Here is a 24,881-nt window from a genome sequence, read left to right as displayed (position 1 = left end):
TGACCAATGACCAGTTAGCAACATTGGCGCACATATCTAAATTAGTAGCCAGGTTTCAATCCAATTGTCGACAGATTTTCATACGAATATTCTAAAATCTGCATAAAAAATGTGAGCATTTTCCCACCAGAGATGTGTTTCAATCAAATGTATTTATTGGGGATAAAAGGCTGTGCATGATGACGTGGTGCACGTAAACATTTATTGGGGATAAAAGGCTGTGCATGATGACGTGGTGCACGTAAACATTTATTGGGGATACAAGGCTGTGCATGTTGACGTGGTGCACGTAAACATTTATTGGGGATAAAAGGCTGTGCATGTTGATGTAGTGCACATAAACATTTATTGGGGATAAAAGGCTGTGCATGTTGACGTAGTGCACATAAAAATAACTTTTGTGATTAAAAATATATTCAATGGGTTTCCATCACATTTTAAACTCAACTGATGGTTTTGTTGCAAAAACTGTTGCGGTATATAACAAACGTGCCCAGTCCGGTCTTGGCACATGACTCTAGCCAACAGGTCGCAGATACAGTGCGGGTAGGCTTACCTACATTATGAGATTATTACAGATAAGAGCAATATTTTTAATGGTCAAACTGCAGGCAAGAATTGATCACCGTGCACGTCCACCACCCTGTGAAGTTCATCATAATTGATTTAATCCACAGCCTAATAAACTGCATAGTTTCCCGAGTCGTAGTGGGAGGATCACACACCATATCATCGAGTGACTCCCAATTTACTTCAATATGATGGAATAATATATCAATATTTGAAGGAGTTTCCATCGCCATTTCTCGCATAATTAATTTCACCAACACAAAAAGATCCCACCATGTCTGTCGGCATCTATAAAATTGTACCGGCATATCCTTTTTCCATCAAATCGGTCTTGACTGTTTTCATGCATCAGGTAATTCATCCTCATTAAATTGTTGGATGGAAAACTGATTGGTGACCAGACATTTTCTTCGGTTTTGCCTGGCAAAAACAGAGTAGCCTAACTACATTCATATTAGAGTAGCCTAACTACATGCGTCTTTGCCAGAACATGAGGCTACCTGCTGATTTCATTGATCATTTTCATATTTCAGAAGGACCTAGTTTGGGTGGGTTAATTATATAGCCCTACCTGTGGTCGGTACTGGCTATAAGATTAAAGATACTGTACACTACATGAACAAAAGTATGTGGACACCTGCTCGTCAAACATCTCATTCCAAAATCATGGGCATTAATATAGCCTCCACTCTTTTAGGAAGGCTTTCCACTAGATTTTGGAACATTGCTGTGGGGACTTGCTTCCATTCAGCCACAAGAGCATTAGTGAGGACGGGCACTGATGTTTTGCGATTAGGCCTGGCTCGCAGTCGGCATTCCAATTCATCCCAAAGGTGTTTGATGGGGTTGAGGTCAGGGCTCTGTGCAGGCCTGCCAAGTTCTTCCACACCGATCTCAAAAAACCATTTCTGTATGGATCTGACTTTGTGCATGGGACACTGTCATGCTGAAACAGGAAAGGGCATTCCCCAAACTGTTGCCACAAAGTTGGAGGCACAGAATCGTCTAGAATGTAATTGTATGCTGTAGTTTTAGGATTTCCCTTGACTGCAACTAAAGGGCTTAGCCCGAACCATGAAAAACAGCCCCAGACCATGATTCCTGCTCCATCAAACTTTACAGTTGGCACTATGCATTGGGGCAGGTAGTATTGGTGCAGTTTGGAACTTGGTAGTGAGTGTTGCAACCGAGAACAGACGATTTTTACACGCTATGCGCTTCAGCACTCAGCGGTTCCATTCTGTGAGTTTGTGTGGTCTACCACTTCACAGAAATTTTACAAACTGACTTGTTGGAAAGGTGGCATCCTATGACGGTGCCATATTGAAAGTCACTGAGCTCTTCAAAATGGCCATTCTACTGCCAACGTTTGTCAATGGAGATTGCAAGGCTGTGTGCTCGATTTTATACACCTGTCAGCATACTTTTGTATATATAGTGTCGCTGTAACATTGCACTACCTTCAATAGGCCCAGTAAACCTGTTGACGTTGAGACTGGTGTTTTGCGGGTACTATTTAATGACGCTGCCAGTTGAGGACTCGTGAGGCGTCTGTTTCTTACACTAGACTCACTAATATACTTGTCCTCTTGCTCAGTTGTGCATCGGGGCCTCCCACTCCTCTTTCTATTCTGGTTAGAGCCAGTTTGCGCTGTTCTGTGAAGGGAGTAGTACACAGTGTTGTACGAGATCTTCAGTTTCTTGGCAATTTCTCAAATGGAATAGAAATGGAATTTCTCAGAACAAGAATAGACTGATGAGTTTCAGAAAAAAGTTCTTTGTTTCTGGCCATTTTGAGCCCGTAATCGAACCCACAAATGCTTGATGCTCCAGATACTCAACTAGTCTAAAGAACGACAGTTTTATTGCTTCTTTAATCAGGACAACAGTTTTCAGCTGTGCTACACAAAGATGCCATTACTATTTATCTCTATAGTGACTTCGTCCCACCTCTGCCAGATAGGCTACCTTGCAATTGAGGCAAAGCCTTCATATAAGGATTGGGCTAGTTAGTTTAATGTTTATTTTCCAAGTCTGTTGTCTCTAGAGATAACACTGAGTGGCCAAATTCAATATCTTTGAATGAATGATTTATATTTTATATCTAGGACATTACCTCTTAGATTGAATGGTCATGACAGATCTAGTCTAATAATTTTTCAAATAGGAAAATAAACCATAGAGACAATATTTATGATCAATGCCACCTTTCAGCATGAAGAGGGTGGCAGTTAGCCTAGTGGTTAGAGCTTTGGGTCAGTAACTGAAAGGTTGCTGTATCGAATTCTCGCGCTGACAAGGCAAAAATCTGTTGTTCTTCCCCTGAACAAGGTAGATAACCCACTATTCCCTGGTAGGCTGTCATTGTAAATAAGAATGTATTCTTAACTAATTTACAAGGTTATGTAAAGTTTATATAAAAAAATGAAAAGCATGGATTTTCTCTCCAAGTGGTTCTCCGACAGAGGTCGTTATTACGCCATCGACAGCAACAAGCACGTGTTGTTGTCCTCCGGGTTGCCATAAATCAATTTTGTAGTTTATTTTGCCACTGACTTTAACCAAGCAGTAAAATCTCGCGTAATTTGGTCAGCTGACACACTGCCACTGGACAGGGCCGTTGCCAGTGTGAGTCGCTTGCATCAAAGATTGTGAACATTGTGCGGCTTGCATCGTGCTATACCTCTGTGGCGTGCAAAGCTGTTAGCTAGTAACAGAGGACATACGAAAAATCCGGGAAAGGCGGTGTCGTCTGAAAGCTGGAAACTGAAAGAAACAACTGAAGTAAGGAACAGATATATCGTTATCACTATTTCGCTCTTATAGCATTAGCTAGTTAACTTCCGCGTGTGTAGCTAGCTAACGTTCGCTGGCTAGCTAACATAGCTAAGTCACAACCACAGCCAACTAACGTTAGATAGTTAACTAAGTTAATAACTCGAGGAAAGTGTATTTGTTTGGTAGTTAACTGGAAGGCACAGCCCATGTAATATTTCTTGAAGTTCGTATCATTTGGATTTTCCGGTTAGCTAGTTATCTAACGTTACCTCACAGATAGTAATAAGGCCGGTTATTTATACAAATCCTTGGTTACCTAGCTAGCTAACGTTAGCACGAAGACCATAGCAAACGTTTTGAAACGGAAACCGTTTACTCCAAACGTAAAACGTTTTGCAACGAAAACTAGATTTTCTATTGGACAAATTCAGGTAGACCCCTCCCCGTTTAATTATGTTTGCTTCCGTCTGGTCCTGTTTGGTTCCTAGTGAATACCTAGATCGAAAATATACAAGACAACGTCGTCACAAATCTGGGACCAGCGCCCATAGCGATCATATAGCTAATTCTATACCAGCGTCGTTGCTAACGATTAGTGCCGTTACTAACTAGTATAGTTGGTCCCTCTGGCATAGAAATATATATCCACCCTGCTGGTCCCAGAGCCATGCATTTATAGAATTGGGCAATGCTATTTCTGCAATTAAAATGCATTTACATCCATCTAAGGCATCCATGTTAGCTCCCCATTAACATTACATGGGGAATACTTGAACAATGCGAAGTAACAGAATGTCTAGATTTATAACAATATTAAACATTCTGAAAGTTGGCGCTGGCTGATTCCATTGTTGAAATAGCTCTGGGATATTAGAATCCCGTTGTCTTAACCTTTGTCATCTTCAACCTAGGTGTATATGCTAGTCTCTATGCTAGTTGGATCCTGTTGGCTAGCAAAGTACCCATATGACAGAAAAGTGCTGACAGTGAGGCTTGGTACGGGCTAGTAACGTTACTCCGTACCATACTATTGGTTTATGGCTTAGGCTAATGTTACCTCCTGCTGGGATAGCATTTGGTTCTTGAGCTAGCTTTGACTGTTTAAATATTTACCAGCTAGCTACCTAAAGCAAAACAACGTGGCTAGCTAAGTTAGCTAGCTACGACCTTTTTTAAAACTCATTATCTACTATACCTAGTGTGTGTGAGAGACTGCGAAAGAGACAGAGAGACTGTACCAGGACCACTAACATACAAACTTGTTATTCATATGGAGGATAGTTTTTTTGTAACCTAGCAACACAAGAACAGCCCCTTACTCACAGCCATCAAGGCGGCTAAGAGGAACCACTTTCTGAACAGATTAGTAACTGTGGTCTTTTAATGAATCACGTAAGCCCACGGTGCATCAGAGGTAACGATGATGATCTCTGTGCTCATGAATGTGGGTGTAATACTGTTTACCACTCACAGGACTGATGTTATGTTTCACGTTTTAAGTTTTGTCACATGCACAAGTACAGTACAACTCCTTTCTTGCTACCTCTAAACCCAACAATGCAGTAATCAATATCATCAGTGTTGCACTAAAAATAACACAAGGTAGAAAAAAAATACAAGAAATATAAATAAAATGAACATGAAGTATGTAAGCTATATACAGGGCCAGTTATAATACCATATTTACACTGCGCAGGGTTACTGGACTGCTAGACCTTGATATGTATAGGGGTAAGGTATCTAGGTATTTTATTAGGATGCCTATTAGCTGTTGCAAAAGCAGCAGCTACTCTTTCTGGGGTCCATACAAAACATGAAACATGACCTAATACAGAACCTTAATAGATAAGTACAGCTCAAGGACAGAGCTACATCATTTTAAAAATAGCATACGTAGCCTACATATCAATACATACACACAAACTATCTAGGTCAAATAGGGGAGAGGTGCTGTGAGGTGTTGCTTTCTGTTTTTTTTAAACCAGGTTTGCAGTTCATTTGAGCGATGGGAGTTCCATGCAATAATGTCTCTGTAATATTGTACGCTCTCTTGAATTTGTTCTAGATTTGGGGACTGTGCAAAGACCCCTGGTGGCATGTCTGGTGGGGAAAGTGTGTTAGAGCTGTGTGTAAGCTGACTATGCAAACAATTTAGAATTTTGAACACATTGTTTCTTATAAAAAGAAGGGATGCAGTCACTCTCCTCAACTCTTAGCCAAGAGAGACTGGCATGTATAGTATTTATATTAGCCCTCTGATTACAATGTATGAGAAAGGTGTGCTGCTCTGTTCTGGCCCAGCTGCAGCATAACTAAGTCTTTCCTTGCAGCACTCGACAACACAACTGGACAATAAAGATAGACAAAACTAGAGCTTGCGGGACTTGCTTTTTGGTATGCGCTGTTATAAAAGCAGGGCACCTATTTATTACGAACAGACCTCCCCATCTTTATAACCATCAAATCTATGTTTTTTTGACCATGCCTGTTTACAATTTAAGGTAACACTGTAATTTAGTCTCTTCAACCTGTTCAATAGCCACACCATTATCAGATTCAGCTGAGGTCTAGAACTTAGGGAAGGATTTGTACCAAATACAATGCTTTTTGTTTTAGATGTTCAGGACCAGTTTAAGGACGAGTAGTTTTGGGAGAACAGACGCATCGGTAAAAGTCTGTGAATCTCAAGGTCTTAGGGTAAAATATTAAGACAGTTTGAAAGGAAGGCTTGCCCACACAAAAACAATGATGAAAATATTACTATTTTCATAAATACTTTAGAGGAAAATTGACAGTGACGCTGTGCGAAATGAGTGTTAATATATTAAAGATTTCTTGACCAAATTTCATCATGATACTGTTGTAGTAATCTGAAAATGCAGTGTACCTCATGAGCCAAGAAACCACCATTAACTTGAATTCATATGGCATAGGACTATGTACTCGTGGGTCCCGTGTTAACCAACGAAAAATGCTTTACAATTCTTTATTTGCATACCTCAATAAAAAGTAAAAAAATATTAGCATTTTCATAACACTAGAGGAGAATTTTGATGTGACATTCTGAGAATATGAATGTGACAGGGTCCCAAAAGAGACTGAAATGATGACACTGCACACTTTCAAATGTACAAAGTTATTTTATTTATGTATTTTTTAAATATTTTTTTTTAAATTTGACCCCCTTTTCTCCCAATTACCCCTTTTTCTATCCAATTGTTTTTTTAGTAGCTACTATCTTGTCTCATCGCTACATCTCCCGTACGGGCTTCAGTTCTGCCCACGCATGACTTTCAACCTTCGTCTCCACTGGAGTCGCTGGTGCGCGATGAGACAAGGATTTCCCTACCGGCCAAACCCTCCCTAACCTAGACGACGCTAGGTCAATTGTGCGTCGCCACACGGACCTCCCGGTCGCGGCCGCTTACGACAGAGCCTGGCCGCGAACCCAGAGTCTCTGGTGGCACAGCTGGCGCTGCAGTACAGCGCCCTTAACCACTGCGCCACCTGGGAGGCCCCTCAGTTTAAGTTATTTAATTCTAAATCATGAATGACATATGTTTGTTACCATTTCTCATTATGTTCCATATACACCCCCCCAGAAAGGCTAGTTGAGAACAAGTTCTCATTTGCAACTGCAACCTGGCCAAGATAAAGCAAAGCTGTTTGACACACAACAACACAGAGTTACACATGGAATAAACAAACATAGTCAATAATACAGTAGAAAATGTATATATACAGTATGTGCAAATGAGGTAGGATAAGGGAGGAAAAGGCAATAAATAGGCCATGGTGGTGAAGTAATTACAATATAGCAATTCAACACTGGAATAGTAGATGTGCAGAAGATGAATGTGCAAGTAGAGATACTGGGATGCAAAGGAGCAAGATAAATAAGTAAATACAGTATGGGGATGAGGTAGTTGGATGGGCTTTTTACAGATGGGCTATGTGCAGTGATCTGTGAGCTGCTCTGGAGATATGAATCTCCAGCTTCAGTGATTTTTGCAGTTCGTTCCAGTCCTTGCCAGCAGAGAACTGGAAGGAAAGGTGGCCAAAGTTGGTGTTGGCTTTGGGGATGACCAGTGAAATATACCTGCTCTATTGCGTGGTACGGATGGGTGCTGCTATGGTGACCAGTGAGCTGAGATAAGGCGGGGCTTTACCTAGCAGAGACTTGTGGATGACCTGGAGCCAGTGGGTTTGGTGACGTTGAAGTCAGAAGTTTACATACACCTTAGCCAAATACATTTAAACTCCAGTTTCTCACAATTCCTGACATTTTATTCCTAGTAAAAAAAATATCCCTGTCTTAGGTCCGTTAGGATCACCACTTTATTTTAATAATGTGAAATGTCAGAATAATAGTTGAGTGATTTATTTCAGCTTTTATTTCTTTCATCACATTCCCAGTGGGTCAGAAGTTTACATACACTCAATTAGTATTTGGTAGCATTGCCTTTAAATTGTTTAACCTGTTGCTCCTACCCTCTACTTTTTTGAACATTTTGTTAAAAATCGCGCAACATTTCAGCGCCCTGCTACTCATGCCAGGAATATAGTACGTTCATATGGTTAGAATGTGTGGATAGGAAACCCTCGGACGTTTTTAAAACTGGTTAAATCACGACTGTGGCTATAACATAACGTGCGTTACATCGGAAAGCGCAGGAAAACCTGATCACAGAAAATGGAAATAAATATCCTTGCGCCACTTCCAGCAATTGTTAACAGTGAGCCGAATTAGATAAGACCGAGCATTCAACTCCCACAGCATCCCCATGTTGTTTAGAGTCTTGTGAATTGAATCATCTTTGATTCTTGTTTGAACCGAAACAGGGGCACCATTTACCTCCGGTCTCCGCCCAGATCATTCCGGAAGAGCTCTCTCGTGAAATTTTTTCCAAGACGACAGCTAATGATTTTTACATCGCCTAAGGATGATTTTTATCGCTTATTAACGTTTACTAATACCTAAAGTAGCATTACAAACGTATTTCGAAGTGTTTTGTGAAAGTTTATCGTCTACTTTTTGAATTTTAAAAAATGACGTTACGTTGTGAAATCGCTGTTTTTTTCGTTTATCACACAGTCTACATATAACGATATCTTGGCTTTATATGGCCCGATTTAATCGAAATAAAGACCCAATAGTGTTTATGGGACATCTAGGAGTGCCAACAAAGAAGATGGTGAAAGGTAATGACTGTTTTCTATTTTATTGTGCGGTTTGTGTAACGCCGAAATGCTAATTATTTTGTTTACGTCCCCTGCTGTGCTTTTGTGTTGTAGTGTATTGGTGCATGCTATCAGATAATAGCTTCTCATGCTGTCGCCGAAAAGCATTTTAAAAATCTGACTTGTTGCCTGGATTCACAACGAGTGTAGCTTTAATTTGATACCCTGCATGTGTATTTTAATGAACTTTTGAGTTTTAACTAATACTATTAGCATTTAGCGTAGCGCATTTGCATTTCCAGAGCTCTAGTTGGGACGCAAGCGTCCCAAGTAGAAGCAAGAGGTTAACGTGGGTCAAACATTGGGTGGCCTTCCACAAGCTTCCCACAATAAGTTGGGTGGATTTTGGCCCATTCCTCCTGACAGAGCTGGTGTAACTGAGTCGGGTTTGTGGGCCTCCTTGCTCGCACACGCTTTTTCAGTTCTGCCCACAAATTTTCTATGTGATTGAGGTCAGGACTTTTTGATGGCCACTCCAATAACTTGACTTTGTTGTCCATAAGCCATTTTGCCACAACTTCAGAAGTATGTTTGGGGTCATTGTCCATTTGGAAGACCCATTTGCAACCAAGTTTTAACTTCCTGACCGATGTCTTGAGATGTTACTTTAATATATCCACATAATTGTCCTACCTCATGATGCCATCTATTTTATGTTCTGAGATTGATTTGCACCATTCACACACCAAAGTACATTCATCTCTAGGAGGAGGAACGTGTCTCCTTGAGTGGTATGATGGCTGCGTGTTCCCATGGTGTTTATACTTGCGTACTATTGTTTGTACAGATGAACGTGGTACATTTAGGCATTTGGAAATTGTTCACAAGGATGAACCAGACTTGTGGAGGTCTACAATTTTTTTGGGCTGATTTCTTTTGATTTTCCCATGATGTCAAGCAAAGAGGCACTGAGTTTGAAGGTAGGCCTTGAAATACATCCACAGGTACACCTCCAATTGACTCAAATGATGTCAATTAGCCTATCAGCAGCTTCTAAAGCCATGACATAATTTTCTGGAATTTTCCAAGCTGTTTAAATGCACAGTCAACTTAGTGTATGTACACTTCTGACCCATTGGAATTGTGATACAGTGAATTATAAGTGAAATAATCTGTCTGTAAACAATTGTTGGAAATATTACTTGTCATGCACCAAGTAGATGAGCCTGTCCTCCGGTTTCTCCATCCAACAGCCACAACTGACAACCCCTAGCCTCTCGGGTCCTGTGTGGCTCATTGTAAGTTGCTTTGGATAAAAGCATCTGCTAAATGGCATATATACATACAGTATCAGTCAAAAGTTTGGACACACTATTCATTCAAGCATTTTTCTTTCTTTTTGTAGCTAAAACTACATTGTAGAATAATAGTGGAGACGTCAAAACTGTGAAATAACACGTATTGAATCATGTAGTAACCGAACAAGTGTTAAACAAATCAAAATATATGTTAGATTCTTCAAAGTAGCCACCCTTTGCCTTGATGAAAGCTTTGCACACTCTTGGCATTCTCTCAACCAGCTTCATGGGATAGTCACCTGGATTGCATTTCAATTAACAGATGTGCCTTGTTAGAAGTTCATTTGTGGAATTTCGTTCCTTAATGCGTTTGAGCCAATCAGTTGTGTTGTGACAAGGGGCGGGTGGTATACAGCCCTATTTGGTAAAAGACCAAGTCCATATTATGACAAGAACAGCTCAAATAAGCAAAGAGAAATGACAGTCTGTTACTTTAAGGCATGAAGCTCAGTCAATCCAGAACATTTCAAGAAATGTGAATTTTTCTTCAAGTGCAGTCGCAAAAACCATAAAGCATTATGATGAAACTGGCTCTCGTGAGGACCGCCAGAGGAAAGGAAGACCGAGAGTTACCTCTGCTGCAGAGGTTAAGTCATTAGAGTTACCAGCCTCAGACATCGACAATTAACTGTTACTTCAGAGTTCAAGTAACAGACACATCTTAACATCAACTGTTCAGAGGAGACTGCATGAATCAGGCCTTCTTGGGCAAATAAGGAGGCTTGCTTGGGTCAAGAAACATGAGGAATGGACTGGTGAAAATCTATCTTTGATGCCAAATTGGAGATTTTTGGTTAGAACCGCTTTGCCTTTGTGAGACGCAGAGTAGGTGAACAGATGATCTCTGCGTCTGTGGTTCTCTGCGTGAAGCATGGAGGAGGTGGTGTGGTGTTGCTTTGCTGGTGACACTGTCTGTGATCTATTTAGAATTCAAGGCACACTTAACCAGCATGGCTACCACAGCATTCTGCAGCGATACGCCATCCCATCTGGTTTGGGCTCAGTGGGACTATCATTTGTTTTTCAACAGGACAGTGACCCAACACACCTCCAGGCTGTGTAAGGGCTATTTGACAAAGGAGAGTGATGTAGTGCTGCATCAGATTACCTGGCCTCCACAATCACCCGACCTCAACCCAATTGAGATGGTTTGGGATGAGTTGGACAGCAGAGTGAAGGAAAAGCAGCCAACAAGTGCTCAGCATATGTTTGAACTCTTTCAAGACTGTTGGAAAAGCATTCCAGGTGATTATATCATGAAGCCGGTTGAGAGAATGCCAGGAGTGTGCAAAGCTGTCAAGGCAAAGGTTGGCTACTTTAAATAATATAACACTTTTTGTTTACTACATGATTCCATGTGTGTTATTTCATAGTTTTGGTGTTTTCAATATTATTCTACATTGTAGGAAATTTTTAAAAATTAAGAAAAACCCTTGAATATGTAGGTGTGTCAACTTTTGATTTTGACTGTATATGCACTCCACAGGAGCGGAATAAGTGAAATACTGTCATACATCATGTGTTCGATGCCATTTCATTCACTCCTTTACAGCCATTATAATGAGCTGTCCTCCCCCTCAAACATTTTTTTATACCCTACCGATGGCACAGGGTTCGCACTTTAGTAAATTTCATGCCATATTGTAAATCACCTCAGGCTTGACAGCTGCAGTTCTCAAGTGCGCGAGTGCCTCTTATCGCCGCAGTGCAGACCACACAGATACAGACCAAAATTGTCTCTGGTGGGTTACCAGTGCTTACTCAGGAAGTCAACAAACTCTGCATGACCGGTGAACATTTCTTTAATTATGTTTATGAATTTAAGACTGTTATTATGCGATGTGATCACATGCAATGCTCCGGTTATCAGAACAATGCTTCATTGCAGTTCATATGAGAACGTGAGTACACCCAAAATGGATCACTCACACAGATTACAATAGCCAGCTAGCTTGTTAACATAAACACTCTTCGGAAGCAGTAGGAAGTGCTTGAACATTTTATCACAAGTGCGTTATACGCTGATGGCCTATTTGAGTTTCGCAGTGTACCGTTTCAGGCCTCTGACATCTAGCATCAACTAAGAGGTCTGGAGTCTGGACTTCTATAGTGTAAAGTCAGTCGTGCTCAATAACAGGGTTCCCCAACTGGTTTTATTTGTCCCCACAAGCTTTCTGAGCAACAAGGAAAAACACCAGGAAATCAGCTCAAAGTGATTTGAGGAATCTGTTCCCAAGTGTTCTCACACATGATCGTATTCAAATGTAAGCAATGTTTATAATTGTTTTAGTCAAACATCTGTATGGTCTTCTTGCAGTCAATTTGCATTCCACTGAATCTAGTTGATAATCCCTGGGATAGCGGCTGTTCAGGAGCCTGTTGGTGCCTGAGTTGATGCACCGGTGCCCCTTTTCCGAGTCCTCCTTTCACACCGCCTGATATAGACGCCCTGGAAGGCAGGGAGCTCGGCACAGTTATGTTTCCTAGAGTTCAGGTGAAATGGATTTAATCACTGGATTGTGATAAGGGTCTCTGGGACTGTGTTAGACATGTCTCCGTCGTGGAGCTTAAAGTTGCTTGTAAGAAAGAAACATTGCTGCTGATTGTGCCTCATCGCTGATTGTGCCTCATATGGAGGAGAGTTTTGTAACCTAGCAACACAAGAAAAGCTCCTTGCTCACAGGCATCAGTTCAAGGCGGTCAAGAGGACTCACTGTCTGAAAGGAAAGGGGATACTTTGTCAGTTGAACAACTGAATGCATTCAACCGAAATGTGTTCCGCATTTAAACCAACCCCTCTGAACAGATGAGCAGCTGTTTACATGCAATCAAATGTGGTCTTTTAATGATTCACGTAAGCCCACGGTGCATCAGAACTAATGATCGTTGTGCTCATGAATGTGGATGTAATCCTGTTTACCACTCACAAGCCTGATGTTATGACTCCTAGAATGGATCTAATCACCAGATTGTGTTGAGGGTTGCTTGTACTGTGTTAGACATGTCTGTCGTAGAGCTAGTTGCCTGTAAGAAAGAAACATTGCTGCTGATTGTGCCTTGACTTCTATTTCTTTTCCCCCTCAGGGTCACCTCAGAGTGTTGTACATCCAAGTGGGTATTGTGTGAGGTGAGTTTTTACATAATTTCTAGGGCTTGACATTCTCTTTTTTTGCCACTTGTTTTTCGGACAAGTAGGACTATTTCGAGTCAATTCATTTTTTAAATCTGTTACACTATGGGCCAAATATTTTCCTGAAAATTGAGTTTAATGATGCAAGGAACCATTTTACAATATAAAATGCCATATCATTATTATGCCTATTACCATACAGAGAATTAGACACATTTATTTAGGCTAATCTCTACCTGTTGGCTTATTTGCATATTCAAGTCTCTCAAATACAACACTGTCCCTTTGTCTCTCCTGGAGGATGGCCACCCTTCATGGGCTATAAAATAGTGCAAATTTACAACCAAGTACGTTTAGTCTTTTTATAAAATAATTTCCTCATTCAATGAGTAAGGGATGAAATGGCTAAAGTAGGCTACTTCAAAGAAAGGTAAGTAACTAATGCTGAGTTTAGATGGTACGCGTTAGACAGTAGACCACAAACTGGATGTCATTGTTTTCATTGAGAGCACAGCGCTAAATGCCGTTGAGACAGGCCTTTAGCAGCCACGGTAGACGGGACTTGCCACCAGAGTTCCAATATTTAAACTTTTGCCATCTGCCGTGGCGTTATTTTCTACTGGATGTTGATTTGCACTGTTTGTTTACTGTAATCACCATAGTAACGCATACCGTTGTGCTGGCTTGCTTTTGCGTCAGTTTTCTTGCTTTCTTGACCCGCTATGAAGAGTGGTATGAAGGGTTTTGCGTCCCTTGTCGAAATGCAGCATAAGACACGTTTATCCATAACCTTGTAAGTCTAAAATGTTCATGTTTCAGGGGAGATTTATTGACCGCATGGGAGATATTTCTCAGTTAGTTTATTTTAAGAATATATTTTAAAGTTCTCAGACATGACCAATGTTGAATAGACGAGAATCCCTGCTTTCTAACGGTATCAGATTTATTCCTCAGGTCCCAATAGAGGCACTGGGGAGACAGGTTTACAACCAGAGTAGGCAACACATTCGTTTATTAACATACTCCATCAACTGCGTATCTCCGTTTGCGATTATGCCTGTGGAAAGTTTTTAGGACATGCCAATTACATTAATATACGATAGGGTTGACCCCATTTAGTTGACTGGTCGATAGGCTGTTCACCTGTCTCGGTGGACTAATCCATTACGGACCCTCACCAGTAGTACATTTACTGTTAATTCCCACAATTTCTAATCTAGAATGTTAGTTTGGTTACCGTAATTCCTGTTAATGGATTTAATGTTATTATTATTAAAGTAATTTACATTTCTCATTGTCGGAGTGGACACGTAGTTTGCTGAGCGCACAACCTAGGCTGCACCTGTGACAAACAACTTTTGGTTCTGCGGTTCTGATTCATTCCATTTACGATCTATGAATTTATTAGTTTTGTTTGGAGTGCTCCTGTTGATGTTGAGTAAGGACGTGCACCTGATTATGCATAGAAGTAGGCCTAACCTAACTGGCCTGCGCCGCAAATGTAGGCGCTTTGTATTTCACCATTATTTAACCATAAAGCATAGCAGACAACAACACAGTTACACATGGAGTAAACAATAAACAAGTCAATAACACGGTAGAAAAAAAAGAGTATATACATTGTGTGCAAAAGGCATGAGGGAGGCGAATAATTACAATTTAGCAGATTAACACGAGTGATAAATGATCAGATGGTCATGTGCAGGTAGAGATACTGGTGAGCAGAAAAGTAAATAAATAGAAACAGTATGGGGATGCGGTAGGTAAATTGGGAGGGCTATTTACCGATGGACTATGTACAGCTGCAGCGATCGGTTAGCTGCTCAGATAGCAGATGTTTAAAGTTGGTGAGGGAGATAAAAGTCTCCAACTTCAGCGATTTTTGCAATTCGTTCCAGTCACAGGCAGCAGAGAACTGGAAGGAAAGGCGGCCAAATGAGGTGTTGGCTTTAGGGATGATCAGTGAGATACACCTGTTGGAGCGCGTGCTACGGGTGGGTGTTGCCATCGTGACCAGTGAACTGAGATAAGGCGGAGCTTTACCTAGCATGGTCTTGTAGATGACCTGGAGCCAGTGGGTCTGGCGAGGGCCAGCCGACTAGAGCATACAGGTCGCAGTGGTGGGAGTATAAGGTGCTTTAGTAACAAAATGGATGGCACTGTGATAAACTGCATCCAGTTTGCTGAGAAGAGTGTTGGAAGCTATTTTGTAGATGACATCGCCGAAGTCGAGGATCGGTAGGATAGTCCTTTTTACTAGGGTAAGTTTGGCGGCGTGATCTTCTTGATTTTAGATTGGAGATGTTTGATATGAGTCTGGAAGGAGAGTTTACAGTCTAGCCAGACACCTAGGTACTTATAGTTGTCCACATATTCTAGGTCAAATCAAAATCAAATCAAATTTTATTTGTCACATACACATGGTTAGCAGATGTTAATGCGAGTGTAGCGAAATGCTTGTGCTTCTAGTTCCGACAATGCAGTGATAACCAACAAGTAATCTAACTAACAATTCCAAAACTACTGTCTTATACACAGTGTAAGGGGATAAAGAATATGTACATAAGGATATATGAATGAGTGATGGTACAGGGCAGCATACAGTAGATGGTATCGAGTACAGTATATACATATGAGATGAGTATGTAGACAAAGTAAACAAAGTGGCATAGTTAAAGTGGCTAGTGATACATGTATTACATAAGGATGCAGTCGATGATATAGAGTACAGTATATACATATGCATATGAGATGAATAATGTAGGGTAAGTAACATTGTATAAGGAAGCATTGTTTAAAGTGGCTAGTGATATATTTACATCATTTCCCATCAATTCCCATTATTAAAGTGGCTGGAGTTGGGTCAGTGTCAATGTCCGTGTGTTGGCAGCAGCCACTCAATGTTAGTGGTGGCTGTTTAACAGTCTGATGGCCTTGAGATAGAAGCTGTTTTTCAGTCTCTCGGTCCCAGCTTTGATGCACCTGTACTGACCTCGCCTTCTGGATGATAGCGGGGTGAACAGGCAGTGGCTCGGGTGGTTGATGTCCTTGATGATCTTTATGGCCTTCCTGTAACATCGGGTGGTGTAGGTGTCCTGGAGGGCAGGTAGTTTGCCCCCGGTGATGCGTTGTGCAGACTTCACTACCCTCTGGAGAGCCTTACGGTTGAGGGCGGAGCAGTTGCCGTACCAGGCGTTGATACAGCCCGCCAGGATGCTCTCGATTGTGCATCTGTAGAAGTTTGTGAGTGCTTTTGGTGACAAGCCGAATTTCTTCAGCCTCCTGAGGTTGAAGAGGCGCTGCTGCGCCTTCTTCACGATGCTGTCTGTGTGAGTGGACCAATTCAGTTTGTCTGTGATGTGTATGCCGAGGAACTTAAAACTTGCTACCCTCTCCACTACTGTTCCATCGATGTGGATAGGGGGGTGTTCCCTCTGCTGTTTCTGAACCATCCAGGGTGGTGATGCTAGTCGGGCATGCGGGTGCAGGCAGCGAACGGTTGAAAAGCATGCATTTGGTTTTACTAGCGTTTTAAGAGCAGTTGGAGGTCACGGAAGGAGTGTTGTATGGCATTGAAGCTCGTTTGGAGCTTAGATAGCACAGTGTCCAAGGAAGGGCCAGAAGTATATAGAATGGTGTCGTCTGCGTAGAGGTGGATCAGCGAATCGCCCGCAGCAAGAGCAACATCATTGATATATACAGAGAAAAGAGTCGGCCCGAGAATTGAACCCTGTGGCACCCCCATAGACTGCCAGAGGACCGGACAACATGCCCTCCGATTTGACACACTGAACTCTGTCTGCAAAGTAGTTGGTGAACCAGGCAAGGCAGTCATTAGTAAAACCGAGGCTACTGAGTCTGCCGATAAGAATATGGTGATTGACAGAGTCGAAAGCGTTGGCCAGGTCGATGTCTTTTATTGATGGCGGTTATGATATCGTTTAGTTCCTTGAGTGTGGCTGAGGTGCACCCGTGACCGGCTCGGAAACCAGATTGCACAGTGGAGAAGGTACGGTGGGATTCGAGATGGTCAGTAATCTGTTTGTTGACTAGGCTTTCGAAGACCTTAGATAGGCAGGGCAGGAGGGAAATAGGTCTGTAACAGTTTGGGTCCAGGGTGTCTCCCCTTTTGAAGAGGGGGATGACTGTGGCAGATTTCCAATCCTTGGGGATCTCAGACGATATGAAAAAGAGTTTAAACAGGCTGGTAATAGGGGTTGCGTCAATGGCGGCAGATAGTTTCAGAAATGGGGGGTTCAGATTGTCAAGACCAGTTGATTTGTACGGGTCCAGGTTTTGCAGCTCTTTCAAAACATCTGCTATCTGGATTTGGGTAAAGGAGAAGCTGGGGAGGCTTGGGCGAGTAGCTGCGGGGGGGAGCTGTTGGCCAAGGTTGGAGTAGCCAGGAGGAAGGCATGGCCAGCCGTTGAGAAATGCTTGTTGAAGTTTTCGATTATCATGGATTTATCAGTGGTGACCGTGTTTCCTAGCCTCAGTGAAGTGTGCAGCTGGGAGGAGGTGCTGTTGTTCTCCATGGACTTTACAGTGTCCCAGAACTTTTTGGAGTTAGAGCTCAGAGCTTATAAATGTCATTTGGGGATCTGATAGTATTTCTGATTGTGTTAACCTCTTGCTTCTACTTGGGACGCTTGCGTCCCAACTAGAGCTCTGGAAATGCAAATGCGCTACGCTAAATGCTAATAGTATTAGTTAAAACTCAAAAGTTCATTAAAATACACATGCAGGGTATCAAATTAAAGCTACACTCGTTGTGAATCCAGGCAACAAGTCAGATTTTTAAAATGCTTTTCGGCGACAGCATGAGAAGCTATTATCTGATAGCATGCACCAATACACTACAACACAAAAGCACAGCAGGGGACGTAAACAAAATAATTAGCATTTCGGCGTTACACAAACCGCACAATAAAATAGAAAACAGTCATTACCTTTCACCATCTTCTTTGTTGGCACTCCTAGATGTCCCATAAACACTATTGGGTCTTTATTTCGATTAAATCGGGCCATATAAAGCCAAGATATCGTTATATGTAGACTGTGTGATAAACGAAAAAAAAACAGCGATTTCACAACGTAACGTCATTTTTAAAATTCAAAAGTAGACTATAAACTTTCACAAAACACTTCGAAATACGTTTGTAATGCTACTTTAGGTATTAGTAAACGTTAATAAGCGATAAAAATCATCCTTAGGCGATGTAAAAATCATTAGCTGTCGTCTTGGAAAAAATTTCACGAGAGAGCTCTTCCGGAATGATCTGGGCGGAGACCGGAGGTAAGTGGTGCCCCTGTTTCGGTTCAACCAAGAATCAAAGATGATTCAATTCACAAGACTCTAGACAACATGGGGATGCTGTGGGAGTTGAATGCTCGGTCTTATCTAATTCGGCTCACTGTTAACAATTGCTGGAAGTGGCGCAAGGATATTTATTTCCATTTTCTGTGATCAGGTTTTCCTGCGCTTTCCGATGTAACGCACGTTATGTTATAGCCACAGTCGTGATTTAACCAGTTTTAAAAACGTCCGAGGGTTTCCTATCCACACATTCTAACCATATGAACGTACTATATTCCTGGCATGAGTAGCAGGGCGCTGAAATGTTGCGCGATTTTTAACAAAATGTTCAAAAAAGTAGAGGGTCGACTTAAGAGGTTAAAACCTGTTTGGAATAGGGGGCAGTATTTTCATGTCCGGATGGAAAGCGTGCCCAAAGTAAACTGCCTGCTACTCAGGCCCAAAAGCTACGATATGCATATAATTGGTAGATTTGGATAGAAAACACTCTAAAGTTTCTGAAACTGTTAAAATAATGTCTGTGAGTATAACAGAACTTATTTGTCAGGCGAAACCCCGAGGACAAATCATCCAGGATTTTGTTTTGTTTTGAGGTGACTGTTTTTCAATTGGTTTTCTATTGGTAACTAGATTTGAGGCACCTGGTTGCAGTTCCTATGGCTTCCACTAGATGTCAACATTATTTAGAAATTGATATTTTTCCTTTGAGAAATGAAGTACGGCTGTTCAGAATGAGTGTCAAGCCAAGTGTACTCTGTTTGGTGCGCATTCCAGGTCACACGCTCCACGTTGCTTTTATCTCTATTGAACACAGTATATTCCGTCTGAAATTGTATCGATTATTTACGTTTTAGGATACCTAAAGTTGGATTAGGAATGTTGTTTGAAATGTTTGGACCAAGTTGACAGATAACTTAGTAGATAATTTGTAATCATGTTGGGCGAGTTGGAACCGGTGTTTTTCTGAATCAAACGCGCAAAATACATTGACATTTTGGGGATATAAAAAAGGAGTTTATCGAACAAACATTTGTGATGTTTCTGGAACATATTGGAGTGCCAACAGAAGAAGATCTTCAAAGGTAGGGCATTAATTAATATCGTTGTTGCACCTGCTTGGTTGAAATATGATTTTCATGTGTTTGTATGGTGGGGTGCTGTCCTCAGATAATCGCGTGGTTTGCTTTCGCTGTAAAGCCTTTTTGAAATCTGACACGGTGGCTGGATTAACAAGAAGTTAAGCTTTATTTTGGTGTATTGCACTTGTGATTTTATGAAAGTTAAATGTTTCTAATTTAATTTGAATTTTGCTCTGTAATTTCACCGGGTGTTTTCGAATCGTTCCGCAAGCGGAAAGTCTAGCCATAACAGGTTTATTAAGTCACCACCGCTAATGAGCTGTGTAGCTTCTCAAAGTATTTTTTTCTTCACCTCAAACAGCAAGTATTTTTTTTTAGATTTGTATCATTTTAATTTATATCAAGTTTTTATGAATCACATGATTTTGAGACTTTATTATAAAATAAATGAATCTTCCATGAAAATGTGAATATGAAAATCATAACTGGCACTCAGATCGGTAGTAATGGTAAGATAAGTTGGCGCTTCAAATGAATAAGATTGCCAATCCCTGGTGTAGCATATTATCGGCAACTTCGGGAGCGTAATTTTTTTAACCTTTATTTAACTAGGCAAGTCAGTTAAGAACAAATTCTTATTTTCAATGACGGCCTAGGAACAGTGGGTTAACTGCCTGTTCAGGGGCAGAACGACAGATTTGTACCTTGTCAGCTCGGGGGTTTGAACTTGCAACCTTCAGGTGAAATTAATGTAGTAGAATATAACACATTAGATCTGGTAAAAGATGATACAAAGAATGTTTTTTTTTGGTACCATCTTTGAAATGCAAGAGAGAGGCCATAATGCATCATTCCAGCCCAGGTGCGATTTCGTTTTTGGCCACTAGATGGCAGCAGTGTATGTGCAAAGTTTTAGACGCCCAAATGTGCCTAATTGGTTTATTAATACATTTAAGTTCACAATTGTGCACTCTCCTCAAACAATAGCATGGTATTCTTTCACTGTAATAACTACTGTAAATTGGGCAGTGCAGGTAGATTAACAAGAATTTAAGCTTTCAGGCTTATCTGATATGGCCAATGTCCTAGGATTTGTTTTGTTACTAACAACCTCATGCTAATCACATTAGCCCGTTAGCTCAACTGTCCCACGGGGGTGACACCGATCCCGTAGAGGTATATGGACTTTTCTTCTTCCATTTAAAAAAAAAAATCTTACTCTCAATGAAGTGCACTCATATTGGTCTCTGAGAGCTAAATGTTGACTCCAGTAGGCTATGACACTGTAATGTGGATAATTGGGTAATTGTTAAGGTAATAATTGAGTCAATATTTCATGATGTACATTTTTGTCCATTTTGCCCAGCTCCAGGGTAAAATGCCTTGGTAAAGGGGTTGAGGGGATTCAGTCTGTATTAAGTTGCATACACGGTGTCAGAGGCTAATGTCCATACTTTTCTCCCCCCCCCCCCCCCAACCCTCCATCTGCCTGAGAATCAGGGTGTATGTCAGGAAAATGTTCAGCCTGACATTGGACTGGTACCATTTTAATTTAATGGACTTGTATGCTTTGGGTGCGTAACCTGATTAGGGCATCCACCCACTTTGCTCAGAATTACAGAAATCACATTGTAGATTATGGTAATTCATATTAACAGAACAATCAACTTGAGGCCATAGGCTACATGCGAATGTACATCATTCCATAATGTAATTAGTGAGAAGACCCTGGTGTCAAAAGTGCACTGCACATACAAGGTTTCATGTGACAGAGATGAAAATCTGTTAGACATATAGAAAGAGGGGAGATCTAATGATGCAACAACTAGCATGGGTTGCTAATATGACTAGGAGTGTGCCTTTGCTTACTAGACAACAAGTTCATTTGGAAACCAGGAGAATCTAATCAAATTTATTTATATAGCCCTTTGTACATCAGCTGATATCTCAAAGTGCTGTACAGAAACCCAGCCTAAAACCCAAAACAGCAAGCAATGCAGGTGTAGAAGCACGGTGGCTAGGAAAAACTCCCTAGAAAGGAACATGAGAGAAATAGGCTACTGGTTTCAATTGCATATGAAAGTCTATATAAATAATTGTCTCCACATTTCTATGGTTGTATTTTACTTTGAAGCAAGGCAAGACATGCCGCATAATATGATTTTAAAACGTTCAGGTTTCAAACAATTATGTTTTCAAAATGCCTACTGCCTCCAGCTAATTGCAAAGTGGTGTATGACACGCTAAAGCCTACCGTTGCCTGTATGCACTTGAATGGTGAATTGAATACCAATTGAGGAATTAAAATGGTAGCTTATTTTAATCGTGGCCAAGAACTGTTTTTAACACGTGATTGCATTTAGAATTGTTACGCAATGACTGGACTTATAAAATAACCTTTCACTACAGCGGCAACAAATGAGCTGTTTGAGAAGCCGTAGCAGCAGCTCTCGCACTGTGACAGGTTTTCTGCTCATAGACTCTATCTATATGCTGTATGCATGTGATAAACATAACTTACGAAAATACACGGGCCAATTTAATTCCACTTAATTATGCAAATGAGCCTATAGACTGTTAGGCATAACCGGTCAAATGTATTTCGATCGATGGGTATTTCCATCAATGATTAAGCAAAAAAGCAATATCTTGCAATCCGATTTATTTATTTTTCTTCTCCTGGACTATTGGCCAGTGACCGTTTTATTTATTGGCTTTTTTTTTTTTTTTTTGCCAAAATCTGGCTATTACCGGCTAACGGAAACCCTGCTGAGGATAAATATATAATCCTTTCTTTTGACGTCAAGTTGGTAAAGACATCAATGGAGCACACTATTGGTTAGTGCTTTGCGTGGGAGGTGTTTGTGTGCGTGTGGGCATAATACTAAACAGTTCCTGACTGTCAAAAAGAGCGTAGCCTACACCACACTGTGTGAAGAAAATGAAAGTAATTTCTTTCTTAGAATAAACTTTTTGACAGCCTCATTTGCATTAGCAGAGATGTTTACAATTTATTCTTAAACTTTTGCTACACCTCATGCTCAAAAGAAGCAATTTCTGGGGTTTGTAGTGTAAACCTTCCCATAGTGGCTAGTAGATTAATCAGCTATTAGGGTAGCTGTGCCAGCTTAAATTGATGGCAGCAGCAGAAGAAGAATCAAGCAACCCATCCTTAAAATGACACATTTTGAATGTGTGTGGGAACATAAAGGACTTGAAAGCAGTGGGCTTTTAGACGACACTTGTATAAATTCCTGGAAGATGAGCCTTTGATGGGGACACCAGTGGAAAGCTCGCCTCCAGATGGAAATGCATTTCCAAGCAGCTCCGCAAAGACATTGATCTGCAGCAGTGCTCATAAGGTGAATTTCTCCTGAAATTGCCCATCTTTGGTGAGATTTCAGGGATTAGTGGATTATTACTGGTAATGTCAGTGAAATATGGGGTCTCACTCAGGTCTGTAGATCTCACTCCAATAATGAGGTAAAGTTTGTCCTTACTGGTCTAATCCTGAACCTCTGTCTCTGAGGTCTGCTCCCAGAGGCACATCTGTTACTCCTAACTATGATTCAAAACTTGGGTTGGCCCTCGTCTGCTACTCTATGCCCCTGTTGGCAAAATCACTAGGAATGTTAGTTACCATAATCACAAGGCACACAAGAATGACAGGATAGATGTGAAGTACCCTGTGTTCTCCATAATCTAGAGGGGACGAGACGACATTGGCTAATCATTCGAATTTGAGAGACTGTTCTGTTTCAGTGTTTTTCCGTGTCAAGGATGAAGCAGCTGAACTGCTGCAGAGCTGAGGTGACTCTGGGACAGACTCCAGTCTCTCTGTCAATAGAACCAGCCAATGTCTACAATTCTGTTCCCATGAGGCTGTGTGTATTGGAGGAGTGCTGATGATTGACTAGGACAGAAAGCCCCAAGTGGAGGACGATGCTCCATGGCTGTCGTTTCTCCTTTAACTCACCACATCTGGAGGGAGTGTTATTATTGGACCAGAGAAGAGCAATGGTTCCCCTGCTACTCATTCAGAATTAGACATGCATGTAAAGCAAAGATAAACTCAATTTAAATCACAAAACCCATTTCTCCTTCACTTTTGCTGTTCAATTTATGCGTTAGTTCCAGCTAAGAGTAGAATTATATCGCATTACAGTTTGTTGCCAGCCAAAGGTTAAACAGAGCTTTGAAACACACAGTTGGAAGCCCAGCTGATTAAATTCTCTACAGGTGACGGCTGCCAGGGTTTGTAAATAAGACTAGGATTAAATGCAAGGCACCTGGGGCTCTTTTTGTGTTTATAAGGAGATCTGTTTCTATTTATACTGTAGTCTGCCCTGGTCTCTTGTGAATAATACTTCCACTTTAGCAGTGTGTGGGCCTGACCTGGTTTCCTCTTCAGATTTCTATGTGAGCTGAGCAGTGGTCAGTTACTGCAGCAGCTGGATGTGATGGGAGCCTCTGGATCCGTCATGTCAGCACGTTCTGCTTCATGAATCTGTCTGATTGATCCAGTGTGCAGGTAGCACCATGACCGCACACTGCAACAATAACGCATGACGGCATGTCACTGAATATTCTGTTTGGTTGGTACATGGGGGGTCATTTAATGACTCCTGTGGTTTAGGTGTCCTCACTGTCCACATGGAGTAAGGTTACTCTCTTGTATTCAGAAGAGCTGCAAATGCATACCGTAGCATTTTCATTTGATATTAGGATGTCAGCTAAATGTACCATACAAAATTAGCCTGTCGCTAGCCTACATTATGCAATGAGTTGAGACTGTCAGCAGCAGAGGATTAGCCATGCTCAGTGCTGCTTTGTGCTTGTTGCCTTAACTACTCCAGTCTCCTCAAGGACAGAAATCAATGGCTGTTATGTGTGATTGAGAGGCTGGTATAGAGCGCTCTCACACTTCTCAGTTGACTCATTAGGACTGTGTCTGTCAGCTGTTGCCATTATTTACCTAGGATGTGAACGTCTGCAATGTAAATCTACCCTTATTGAAATATGAGTTACAGGCCAAGTAAGATTTTAGTTCCAATGAACATGTTTGAATACTTTATGATAATAGGATTGTTAGCCGTTCATTCTGCGTTAATGCAAAGTGGATACAGGTACAGCCAAGTGTATGCTACTGTCCGTCTTGGCGAAGGAGATTGGAAGCATAGGCTGGGAAAGTAGTCTTCAAAATTTTTACAGAAATTTCACCGAAACATTGTTTGAGCCGATATTAGGGAATGTTTACTCCAGTGTTATTTCAATCTGAGCAGCTCCCGCAATGATTTTGTCAGATCTGCCCTGACTCCAAAGGAACTAGTTCTCTTTGGCCCAAGGCCAATTTACAAAACTTTGGCCTAGCTAGTAGATGCGATCATAATGTTGATATAATTTGGGCCGAAATTGGTTTTGTCCTACTCTTTGAGGAAGGTTGGCTTTTATCATTAAATGTTTTGTTG

The 24,881-nt window shown here is 41.2% G+C and overlaps 1 protein-coding gene across 1 annotated transcript in view; it reads left to right on the top strand.

Moving 5' to 3' along the window:
- The first annotated feature begins 3,148 nt into the window (after positions 1–3,148).
- The window catches only part of enox2 (ecto-NOX disulfide-thiol exchanger 2), a 275,592-nt gene continuing 253,859 nt past the window's right edge, over positions 3,149–24,881 (top strand). The window contains 2 exon segments of the mRNA XM_065019819.1: positions 3,149–3,354; positions 12,972–13,014. The gene's annotated coding sequence lies outside the window, so the exon portion shown is untranslated.

The sequence above is a fragment of the Oncorhynchus nerka genome, linkage group LG6, assembly GCF_034236695.1.
Source record: "Oncorhynchus nerka isolate Pitt River linkage group LG6, Oner_Uvic_2.0, whole genome shotgun sequence".
In the NCBI taxonomy this organism is placed as follows: Eukaryota; Metazoa; Chordata; class Actinopteri; order Salmoniformes; family Salmonidae; genus Oncorhynchus; species Oncorhynchus nerka.
Note: the sequence above shows the minus strand (reverse complement) of the source record. Positions and strands in the feature narration are given on the sequence as shown.